Here is a 12,365-nt window from a genome sequence, read left to right on the forward strand (position 1 = left end):
AGGCTAGCAGGTTTTTATCCAGGATCTCTCTGTATTTAGCAGCGTACATCTTCCCATCAATCCTGACCCGCATTCCAGTCCCTGCTGCTGAAAAGCATCCCCATAGTATGATGCTACCTTCACCATACTTTACAGTAGGGAAGGTGTTACCCGGCGAAGGATTACGTAGATTAACCCCACAAGTACTGCTTAGTGTTGAGGCCAAAAAGTTCCAATTTAGTCTCATCCAACCACAAAACCTTGTCCACATCTTTACAACATTTTCAAATTATGCTTTGTAGAGTCTTTATGGACAAAGATGTTTTTCTATTTTAGCCGGGGCTTCTTCCTTGCTACTTTTTTTTTTTTTGCAAAGCCGTAGAGGTTGTGGAGCCATGAACTTCATCTCCAGTTGCAGCCACTGACTTTTGCAGCTCACTCAGAGCGACTGTTGGCATCCCGTTCGCCTCTCTTATAAGTGCCATTCTACTCCAGTGATTAAAAAGACAGTGGTGTCCTGCCTTAGGCAGTGTGCTTTCCCACTTTTTCATGATGGACTGCACTGAACTCTGAGGTAAGATCAGTGCCTTTGAAATTGTACCCTTCCCCAGATTTGTGCTTCTCTATAATCATTTTCTGACTTATCTTGAATGCTCTTTTGTCTTAACTTTGGTTTGATCTGTTGAAAATCTTCCTTACTGTTGCACCTTACAGAGAGAGGGGGGAGTTTATTTTTATTAATTCATTGAAAACAGGAGATCCTCCAATTTTCTACATCAACAAACTGGGTGACTTGGTAAGGTAATATATAGTATTGCACCTGAGGAATATTAGCCTAGTAATGACAAAGAGGATGAATACTTTTTCAGCCTCACAATTTTGGTTTTTAATTTTTAGTAAATTATTGACAGGTTTTAGAAATTTTTTTTGATTTGACATGACGCACAATGTCTTGCAGATTAGCTTAAAAATCCCTACTTCAATATAGTTTAAATTTGGAAAATGAGGCAGTAAGATGTGAAAGTAGTTGTGGGGGTTGAGTACTTTTTCAAGGCATTTTCCTCACTGCAAAACTTTACAGTCTACATAAATGCAAAGGTGAATTTCTGTAACAACTATTTAAATGCCAAGCCAAGAGGTGCACATTATTTATCAATAGTTGTGACTAACTGGTAGTGACGTTTTTTTATATGTATATATAGTTTAGCAGGAGTTGCATTTTCTGTATTTTTTCTAAACTGCACATGTCCTTACCTGGTTTGTAAACCAGTATTTGGTTACTTAACAGTAAATATTTAACAATGTAATGTCTATTTGAAACTGCATAATTAAAAGAAAAATGACTGTTTTTTGTTATCTGATTGAATTATATAACATTTCTTGAAACTATTTCAGAAACTCCAAGACTGATGTTAGCTTTCATTTCAAATATCAGCAGGCTGCAATGAGCTCGCCATTTGTTGGTGACACAATGCAAGGTTTAAAAAGAGCTCTAGTGCTTTTGACTCCTGTCAGTAGGCTACAGTCAGTGTGGGGCCAATAAAAAGAAGGGAGGTGTAAGCAGAGCGGCCATTGTTGGAGCGGAGCAGTGCTAGAATGGTCCGGCTTTGGCTCAACAGGCTTCAGCAAGCACAGGCAGAGGTTCTAAGTAAGTTTCTGGTCAGTTTTATTTTCTGTTAGTACATAGCTAGTGTGCTGAGAGTGGGTCCGGAGGTAATGGTATGTTCTTTGTGTAAGATGTGGGAACTCTGAAAGACCACCAGTTTCCCTGATAACTACATCTACATGAAGTGTACTGAGCTGCAATTCCTTAGAGACCATGTTAAGAAACAGCAGCAATAGCTGGATGACTTTGGCTCATACGGGAAAATGAGGAGGTGATAGATAGGAGCTACAGGAAGGTAGTCATCCATAAGCTGCAGGGGATAGGTACCTGGTAGGTACCAGTATACAGAATACGGGAGACCAACTTGTAGCACAGTTAAAGACTAGAAGGTGTGATGTTGTGGGCATCTGTGAGTTGTGGCTGAAAGAAGATCATAGTTGGGAGCTTAACATCCGAAGATAAACCTTGTATGGAAAGGACAGGCAAGTAGGCAGGGGGAGTGAGGGGAGGCATAGGCAGCCACTGTAGAGTACCTTGTAGCCAATCCCCTCAATAATAAGAAAACTGCTTTGGATACTGTTGGGGGGGGGGCAGTGGTCTAGGAGAAACCGCAGTGACTGGGTCTCTGCCACCGAGTCTGGATCTGTGGCTCAGAAGAGAAAGGAGTGCAGTAGTGATAGGGGATTCCACAATTAGAGGAGTAGAGAGCAGATTCTGTCAACTTAAAAGAGACACTCGGGCGGTATGTGATCTCCCAGTTAGCAGGATTATGGATGTCTCAAGTTGGGTCCACAGCATTCAAAAGTGGGGGGGGGGGGGGGGGGGGGGGGTTGTGAGCAGCCAGAGGTGGTGGTACACATTGGTAGAAAAAGGGAGGAGGTCCTTAAGAGAGAATAGAGGAAGTTAGGCTAAACTGAAAAGCAGAACCTAGAGGGTAGAAATCTCTGGATTACTGTCTGTGCCATATGTCAGTGAGGATAAGAATAGGATGATCTGGCAGATGAATGTGTGGCTGAAGAAATGAGGCAGGGGGCAAGGTTTTGGATTTCTGGATCATTGGGATCTCTTCTAGGGAAGGTATGACCTATACAAAGAGGATGAATTACACCTGAAGACAACGGGGACCAAAATCCTTGCGGGCAGGTTTGGTAGACCTGTGGGAGAGGGTTTAAAATAATTTGCCAGGAGGATGGGAATCAGATTGATAGGACTGAGGTAGTGAGACTGTGAGGAGGTAGGATGAGTGAAATTGTAATAGGGAGCCTAAATCGAAAAAAGTGATGAATACAGGACTGAAGGTGTTAAATTTTAATGCGCGCAGTATACGGAAAAAGGTAGGTGATCTTGTAGTGCAGTTAGAGACTGGCAGATGTGGGCATGTGTGAGTTGTGGCTGAAAGAAGGTAATAGTTGGGAGCTTAACATGCAAGAAACTACAAGGGTAAAAAGATCCTGATGGGAGTTAAATACAGGCCACCAAAAAGTAGCCTGGATGTGGCCACAGATTACAATGGGAGATTTAAAAAAAGGCATGCAAAAAGGGCAATGTTGAGACTATCATGGGGATCTCAATGTGTAGGTAGATTGGGAAAATCAGGTTGATGCTGATCCCAAGACAGGGAATTTGTAGAATACCTATGAGATGCCTTTTTAAGAGCAGCTTATGGTTGAGACCACTAGGGGAATGGCAATTCTGGATTGGATGCTGTATAATGACCCAAATTTGATTAGGGAGCTCAAAGTAGAGGAACCCTTAGGAGACCGTCATCATGATATGATTGAATTCACCCTGCAAATTGAGAGAGAAAGAATCTAAAGTCAGATCTGTCAGTATTACAGTGGAGTAGTGCGAATTACAGAGGCTTGACAGAGAGTGATTGGAAGTGGTTACTAGCAGAGATGACGGCAGAGCAGCAATGGCTGTTGTTTCTGAGGGAAATTTGGAAGGTGCAGGAAAGATACATCCCAAAGATGAAGAGTTCATGGAGGGTGAGGCAACTGTGGCTGACATAAGCCAACATAAAAGCAAAGAGAGGGCATGTAATTTTGCAAAAATTAGAAGATAGAGCATTGGAAAGCTTTTAAAACCAACAAAAGGTAACCAAAAACATAGAGAAAAGATGAAATATGGAGGTAATCTAGCCAATAATATAAAGTTAGATACCAAAAAGTGTTTTAGACACATTAGGAGCAAAAGAGAGTCAAGAGAAGATATCGGACTGCTGGAAAATGAGACGTCATATTGGGCAACAAAGAAATGGCTGATGAACGTAATAACTATTTTGATTCAGTCTTCACCATGGAAGTCACTAGCAGAGTGCCGGAAATGAGAGAGTGTCATTACTATTACTAAGGAGAAGGTGCTTGGGAAGCTGAGAAGTCTGGAAGTAAATAAGTCACCTGGATCAGATGGACTGCAGTTCTGAAAGAGGTATCTGAAGAGATTGTAAAAGCATTAGTAATGATCTTTCAAAAATCACTAGATTCTGGAATGGCTCCAGAGTTCCTGAAAATTGCAAATGTCATTCCACTCTTTAAGAAAGGAGGGAAGCAGAAGGAAGAAAATTATAGGCCAGTTAGCCTGGTTTCAGTGATTGGAAAGATGTTGGAGCCAATAGTTAAGGATGTGGTTTCGGGCCACTTGGAGGCCAAAATCAGCATGGTTTTCTACAACGGAAATCTTGCCTGAAAAATCTGTTGGAATTCCTTGAGGAAATAACAGACAGGATAGACAAAGGAGAGTCAGTGGGTGTTGTTTATTTGGATCTTTAGAAGGCCCTTGACAAGATGCCACACATGAGGCTGTTCAACAAGATAAGAGCCCATGGTATTACAGAAAGGTACTAGCATGGATAGAAGGTTGGCTGCCTAACAGGTAGTGGGAATAGAGGCGGCATTTTCTGGTAGGGTGCAGTGACTAGTAGTGTGCCGCAGGGGCTGGTGTTGGGACCGATCCATTACAAGTTATAGATCAATGATGAGATGAAGAAGTTGATGGCCTTGTGGCCAAGTTTGAGGATGATGCACAGATAGGTGGAGGGGCTAGTAGTGTTGAGGAAGCAGGGTGTCGGAGAATGGGCAAAGAAGTGGTAGATGGAATATAGTGCAGTGAAGTGCATGATAATGCACTTTGGCAAAAGGAATAAAGGCTTGGACTATTTTCTAAATGGGGAGGAAATTCAAAATCAGAGTTTCAAAGGGACTTCGGAGTCATTGTGCAGGATTCTCTAAAGGCTAACTTGCAAGTTGAGTTGGTGGTGAGGAAGGCAAATGTATTGTTAGCATTCATTTTGAGGGGACTAGAAAATAAGAGTAGGGATGTAACTCTGAGGCTTTATAAGGCATTGGTTAGCCCGCATTTGAGAGTACTGTGACTAGTTTAGGGCCCCTTATCTAAGAAAGGGTGTGCTAACGTTGAGAGGGTTGAGAGGAAGTTCACAAGAATGATCCCTGAAATGAAAGTGTTAGCATATGCAGAACATTTGATGGTTCTGGGCCTGTTTACTGGAGTTTTGAAAAATGAGGTGGGATCTCATTGAAACCTATTGAATACTGAAAGGCTTAGATAGAGTGGATGTGGAAAGAATATTTCATATAGTGGGAGAGTCCAAGACCAGATGACACAGTCTTAGAATTAAGGGACATCCATTTTGAACAGAGATAAGTAAAAATTTCTTTAGCCGGAAAATAGTGAATCTGTGAACCATTGCCACAGACAACTGTGCAGGCCAAGTCATCAGGTATATTTAAGGCAGAGGTTAATAGGTTCTTAATTAGTGAGGGTGGCAAAAGTTACGGGGAGAAGGCAGGAGAATGATTTTGAGAGGGATAATAAATTAGCCTTGATGGAAAGACAAAGCATACTCAAAGGGCCGAATGGTCTAATTCTGCTCCTATATCTGATGGTCTTATGTAATTTCATCATATTGTATCAGCCTGACGGACCATAATAACCTACTAAAGTTCAACTCAGAAGCAAGTGGAAGGACCTGGCTATGGATTGCAATGACCTTTGAGCAAAGTGTCTTGGATGGAATGACTCAGGCCAATTAGATACCATGTCACTCCAGTATGGATACCCTAGGCTATCAGGAAGGATCTTACATTTGTACTCCAAGTTTGCATGATTGTCACAGTCCGCCAGTTATGTACTTGGTCAAGTGGGAACTTTAGACTTCAGGTTGTTCATTTCAGGAGGAACTTTAGATTAAAGTTAACTCAGATTCACTGAAGAGATTGCATGCCCATATACATTAAATCAAATCACCAGTTTCCTTTTGACAGGACAAACATACATTATTTTTTCATTTCATGTTTTCATTTTCATGCATAGTACATAGACTTTTAAAGCATGAGAGAAATTAATGGCCACTTGATGTCTTCTTGGTTATTGGCCAGTTTAGATAGACAAAACTAATTCCTTTTTTCTTTAAGGGTGGCGTGTCACTTAAAGAGTGAAATTTATCATTAGATGTTAATATTTCCCAATACAGAATAAAGAGTCTGTATACTTATAATTCTGGAACATCGTTTATAATCTACACTTGTTTAGACTCTGGAGTCTTACTCAAGGTTTTATTGCTTTGTTCTAAGAAGTTGTTACCTACAGTAATGGGAATAAGCAATGTTATGAATCTCCCATGATATGCACTGGTTCCTGGTTATGGAATCCCTCGATTTCAAAAACTTTCAACATTGCAGTGCCCTCCAGATCTCAACATTTGCTTGGAACCCTACTACTCTGAGATATCTGCACTCCTCCAATTTTATTTTCTTGAACATCACCTGTCTTAACTAAACCACCGTTGGTAGCTGTGTAATCAACTGCAAAGGCCCAAAAGCTCCAAAACTCCTCTTGTCCCACTAAATGCACTCTTATAAACTTTCCTCTTTGGCTGGACATTCTAATACTTCTGTAAAACATGGATTTGTATCAAACTTCATCTTAAAATGCTCTTGGGACCGCTGTAGGACACGTTTTAATAGTTAAGTACTGGATTGTTGCTGCTTTGATTTTACATACAGAAAGAGCCTCATCAACAAACGATCAGAGGTCAGTTGAACACTCCACAATCTCACCCAGATGTAAATTTCCCTGGTATAAACAAAAAAACTGGAAAATAATTCAAATTTGGTTTATCATCTCAACACTTTTTTTCTCTTATAGATATGGAGTTCAGGAAGTTTACACCCAAGGCATTTGTCTGTGCACCTCTTAAACCAACCAATTGGGAATGTATAAAAGAAATTTAGGATTGACTTAGTGCCAAAGACACAAATAAGCTCACAAGCTTGTAAGAGGAACTGTAAGTACATAATAGCATGAACATTTACAAGAGGAAATATTATAATAAGATCTTGGGCTTGAATTTGTGGATTGCAGCATTTAATAGCTTGTGTTGTACAGTTCTTTCTCTGTAAAAAAAATTACCTCAAAAATATGTTCTACCTTAATGGAAGAGATGAGGATAATTTTACACCAGGGAATGAGGAAAACTAATAAACAGCAATACCAATAATGCTTCTTCCTAATTAATGTGATCTGTGATGGAAAACATAAAGGAAGGTGTGAATAGGCTTAATTGGAATAAAATTAGATTGAGAAAGCAAAATCAAGTAAGAAAAAAAAGATAATGAGATAAAGTAGATCCTATATTTTTAAAATTTCCAGCAACCATTCAGTATTTGAAGGGATGAGATGCCAGAGTTTAAATGGTTTACTTAGTATGTCGCTTAGGTTGAGTGACCTGTGCTATTCATTTTAAGTTTAATGAAAAATTTATTTCAAAACTAATACAAATTTTTGGATTAGATGGTGTTCATGCAAAGCTGTAAAAAGAGTAGAAAATTCATGTGCAACACGAGTGAATCTGCAGGTGCTGGAAATAAATAAAAACACAAAATGCTGGCAGAACTCAGCAGGCCAGACAGCATCTATGGGAGGAGGTAGTGACGACGTTTCGGGCCGAAACCCTTCATCAGGAGTAAAGTAACATGGGATGGTCGAGGGGGGGATAAGAAGTGGGGGGAGAGATGAAGTAGAGAGCTGGGAAGTGATAGGCTGAAGGGAAATAGGCTAGGGGGAAGGTGGAGAATTATGGGAAATAAAAGAGAAAGAAAGGTAAGTTCAGAGACTTCTTATCCCCCCTCGACCATCCCATGTTACTTCACTCCTGATGAAGGGTTTTTGCCCGAAACGTCGTCACTGCCTCCTCCCATAGATGCTGTCTGACCTGCTGAGTTCTGTCAGCATTTTGTGTTTTTATTTTTTTTAGAAAATTCATATGTTGTCTTCTTATCTCTTGAACTTGCTAGCTATTTACCATAATATTAAAAATGGCGCATGTTGTTCATACACTATTTTTTGTCATCAAATTCTGACACCTGCATCTAGCTAGACATTCAGAAACAAGTAATCTTCACCCAACATCATGTTTCTCTTCTGGCATGTCGTTATTAATTAAATGATTTCCAGTTGACAACATCTTAGGATAAATAGAAGTTCTCTTACCAAAGGGTCCATAATACCAAGAGCTCAGAAATACAAATACACGAGAACAAAAGGAACAACAGAAAGCTAGATAGAAATTCTCTGTTTCTTACTAATATATAAAACAATTCTTTAAGGTGCAAATAACCAGTGTGAATGCTCAAATTATGTGAAGAAGATAGACCCGAGGAGATAGTCTAGGGAAGTGAAAAAAAACTAAAAGGAAAATAATATTGGAAAGTGTGTTTATATAAATAAATAAGTTCATAGTTATTTATGCTTTTCATACCAATCTATCCTTTTATATTCCCATTTCTGCTTACTCCATATTTAATAACTAACAGTCAAGATTGTTCACCAAACTTCCCTCTTTGTTTTCAATAATGACTTTAAATTAATGACCCTTTCCCCTTCTTTAACTCACCAACCAGAAATAATGGTTTCCTTCTTCCACTTCAATGACTCTTCAGAATTTTCTTCTCCACTAAAAATTATTCCACAATTTCAAGAAATAATATGTTAGACAATAATTATTTTTAGAATGAGTTATGATAATACTGTCCCACTTGAAAGAACTGCAGATCAGAGCCTAGACCTGTTTATTTGCATTGGTAAGAGTACTGAAAGAAAGTGGATGTCCAGTTCAATTATTTGAAATTCCTTTAAAATTTTAAAAAATGCGATCCCAAACTCCTGCAGCCAGTTGTGGAGCAGCCCACTAATGAAGTAACAGTGCACAGTATTTCACTCTCAAATGAATTAAGTGTATAGCTTTGAGCAACACGTACCATACAAAATCCTGGAGGAGCTCTGCAAGTCAGGTAGCATCTATGGAAATTAATAAACAATTGACGGTTTGTGCTGAGACCCTTCATCAGGACTGGAAAGGAAAGGGGAAGATGTCAGAATAAGATGAAGGGAGGGGAAGAAAGCTAACTGGAAGGTGATAGGTGAAGCCAGGTGAGTGGGAGAAGTGGGGATGAAGAAAGAAATTGGGAGGTGATATGTAGAAAAGGTAAAGGTCTGAAGAAGGAACCTGATAGGAGAGAAGAGTGGACAATGGGGGAAAGTGAGGGAGGAGGTGCACCAGGGGAGGTGATAGGCAGGTGAGGAGAAGAGGTAAGAGGGAGGCCAGCGTGGAAATGAAGAAGAGGAAAGGGGAGGAGGAAAGAAATTACTGAAAGCTGGAATTTTAAAAAATCGATGTTCATGCCATCAGGTTGGAGGCTACATGCACAGAATATAAAGTGTTGCTCCTCCAACCCGAGAGTGGCCTTAATATCATGACGGAAGAGAAGGCTGTAGACTTGTATGTCAGAATGGGAATAGGGATTGTAATTGAAATGGTTGGCCACCAGAAAATCCTGCTTTTTGTGGATGGAGCAAAAGTGCACAACAAAGCACTCCCCCAATCTTCGTTGTGTCTCACCATTGTAGAGGAGGCTGCATCGGATACAGTATACAACTCCAACAGATTGGCAGGTGAAGTGTTGCCTCAACCACAAAGACTGTTTGGGGCCCTAAATGAAAGTGAGGGTAAAGGCGAATGGGTACATGTAGCACTTCTGCTGCTTGTCGGGAGGGGCGAATGAGCAAGGGAACCACGGAGGGAGAAATCTGTGTGAGAAGTGGAAAGTAGTGGGGAGTTAAAGAAAGGCTCGGTGGTAGGGTCCCGTTGAAGATGGGAGTTGCAGAGGATGATGTGTTGGACGCAGTGGTTCACGGGTGTGGTAAGTGAGGACAAGAGGAACTCTATCCCTGTTAAAGCGGCGGGAAGATGTGGTGAGCATGGATGTGAAGAAAATAGAGGAGATGCTGGTGAGGGCAGCATCAATGGTGGAGAAAGAGAAACCCCATTCTTTCAAGAAGGACAACTCTGAAAGAGGAGGCCATGGACCAATATATCAGAATGGAAATGGGGATTGGAATTGAAATGGTTGGCCATCGGAAAATCCTGCTTTTTGTGGACACAACAAAGGTGCTTAACAAAGCACTCCCCCAATCTTTGTCGGGTCTCACTTATGTAATATTTTAGTATATCTTTTGAACATCATAAATATTTAATAATTTTTTTCCAAAAGGCAGTCAGAAGATCATAACCTTTTAATGATATAAACCTCCAAAATTTTCTCAAAGGAAGTGAAATTAGGAGATGGATACCACTGGGTGAGAGGACTTGTATCAACAGATGAGATTCAAGATTCAAGATTATTTACTGTCATTTCCAGTACACAAGTGTAAAGGAGAATTAAATAATTGTTAGTCTGGATCCGATGGAACACAGAAAAAGACTGAATATGATTAAGAACACAATAATGTAAAAAGTGCAATAAATATAAATACGTAAATAGCTTATATACAGTTCGTAGATTGATTGTATGCCCATAATCAATCGAGATGGTAATGGACTTTAGGAAGACTAAGTCTGCATGAGCTTTAAGATAGCAGTTACTCAAATAAATTTGCAAACTTTATTATTTGAATTTAATTCACACATTTTTGATGGTGGAATATGGACTTATGCTCATAGATCAACTAAGAGAAATTCTGCAGATGCTGTAGTTCCACGCAACACCCACAATATGCTGGAGGAGCTCAACAGGCCAGGCAGTATCAATGGAATAGGGTAAACAGTCAATCTTTCAGACCGAGTCCTGATGAAGGGTATCAGCCCACAACATCGACTGTTTACTTTTCACCATAGATGCTGCCTGCCCTGTTGAGCTACTCCAGCATTTTGTGTGTGTTTCTTGGATCAACTGCTGGGTCTCTGAATACCAGTCTAGTATATTAACCATTAGACTAGCATTCATTCATTTTTCCAATAGCTTGCTATTTTCGTTCATGCCATACCTAGCTCCAAGATAGGATGTCTAGAAATTGGATCATGTAGTGCCGTTTTTCCCCCAGTGTTACACAGCCCAAAATTAGTTTTAACCTATAAAAAATATTCTTGTTTTATTTTCGAGAAGAAAGTGCACCAATCACAAAACTGAACCTTTGATGTTTTCTTAGTATCAGATATGCATCTAATAACACCAGTCATCACGCAATGCAAACTTCAGCCTATAATTAATTCTCAGTTGGATCACAAAGCTCTATCCAACAACTATCTTGGAATGACCTCAGGAGAATTATATTGCACAAATTAAAGGGATGCTGTACTGACCTTAAGACACCTGACTGGAAGACTGCTCAAAGACCTTGTGAAATTCACAACGGGCACTTAAATTAACGAGTGCTGTTGATGTACGCACACAATGGGTAACTTTAAAACTGCTGACAAGAATTCATGACTGGAGACATTAGGAAAGGCATGCAGGTCACGGGGTTGAGGATAGTACTATGGATCTTTGAGCAGGAGGCAAAAATATTCCCTTCTGTAAAAAGTTAATTTTCAGGGAGTTTTCAGTGACGCCGCATTGTGTATGAACATGACAGATGACTGACAAATTCATGTCTTCATATTTACCATGTCTGTAATAAGAGGGCCAGTGTAGAAGAGCAGTGAGCGCGCTGGTACTCAAGCAGGACTTAAAGCAGATCCCTCCAGGCCCGCGCTCCTGATGATTCTACTCGCTAACGTCTGATCGCTAGAGAATAAACTGGATTATCTGATTCTGCATATGAACCAGCGGGAGATGAATGACTGCTGGACAGAAACATGGCCCCAGGTCACCATTCCAGCCTGGGCCATCCAGCTGGGAGGCCTAATCTCCAGAGATAAATGCTCTTGACCGCCAGTGAGACTGTCAGACCATTCACTGCAGGCAACGTTTTCAAATGGGAACTGCAGGCCCTGCTACTTCAGGGGGAGTTCACTGCCATTCTGATTGTTGTTGGTTACATAAGACTATAAGACACAGGAGCAGAATTAGGCCATTCAGCCCATCAAGTCTGCTCCGCCATTCCATCATGGCTGATCCTGGATCTCACTCAACCCCATACACCCATCTTCTCGCCATATCCTTTGATGCCCTGACCAATCCGGAAGCTATCAATTTTTACTTTAAATATACCTACATTCTTGGCCTCCACAGCTGTCTACAGCAGAGCATTCCACAGATTCATTACTCTCTGGCTAAAAAGATTTCTCCTTACTTCTGTTCTAAAGGGTTTCCCCTCAGATTTGAGGCTGTGCCCTCTAGTTCTAGATAACCCCATCCTCTCCACATCCACCTTATCTAGTCCTTTCAACATTTAGTAGGTTTCAATGAGATTCCCCCGCATTCTTCTAAATTCCAGGGAGTACAGGCCCAAAGCTGCCAAATGCTCCTCATATGTTAACCCC

This window comes from Hemitrygon akajei, chromosome 15 (genome assembly GCF_048418815.1).
Source record: "Hemitrygon akajei chromosome 15, sHemAka1.3, whole genome shotgun sequence".
Taxonomy (NCBI): Eukaryota; Metazoa; Chordata; class Chondrichthyes; order Myliobatiformes; family Dasyatidae; genus Hemitrygon; species Hemitrygon akajei.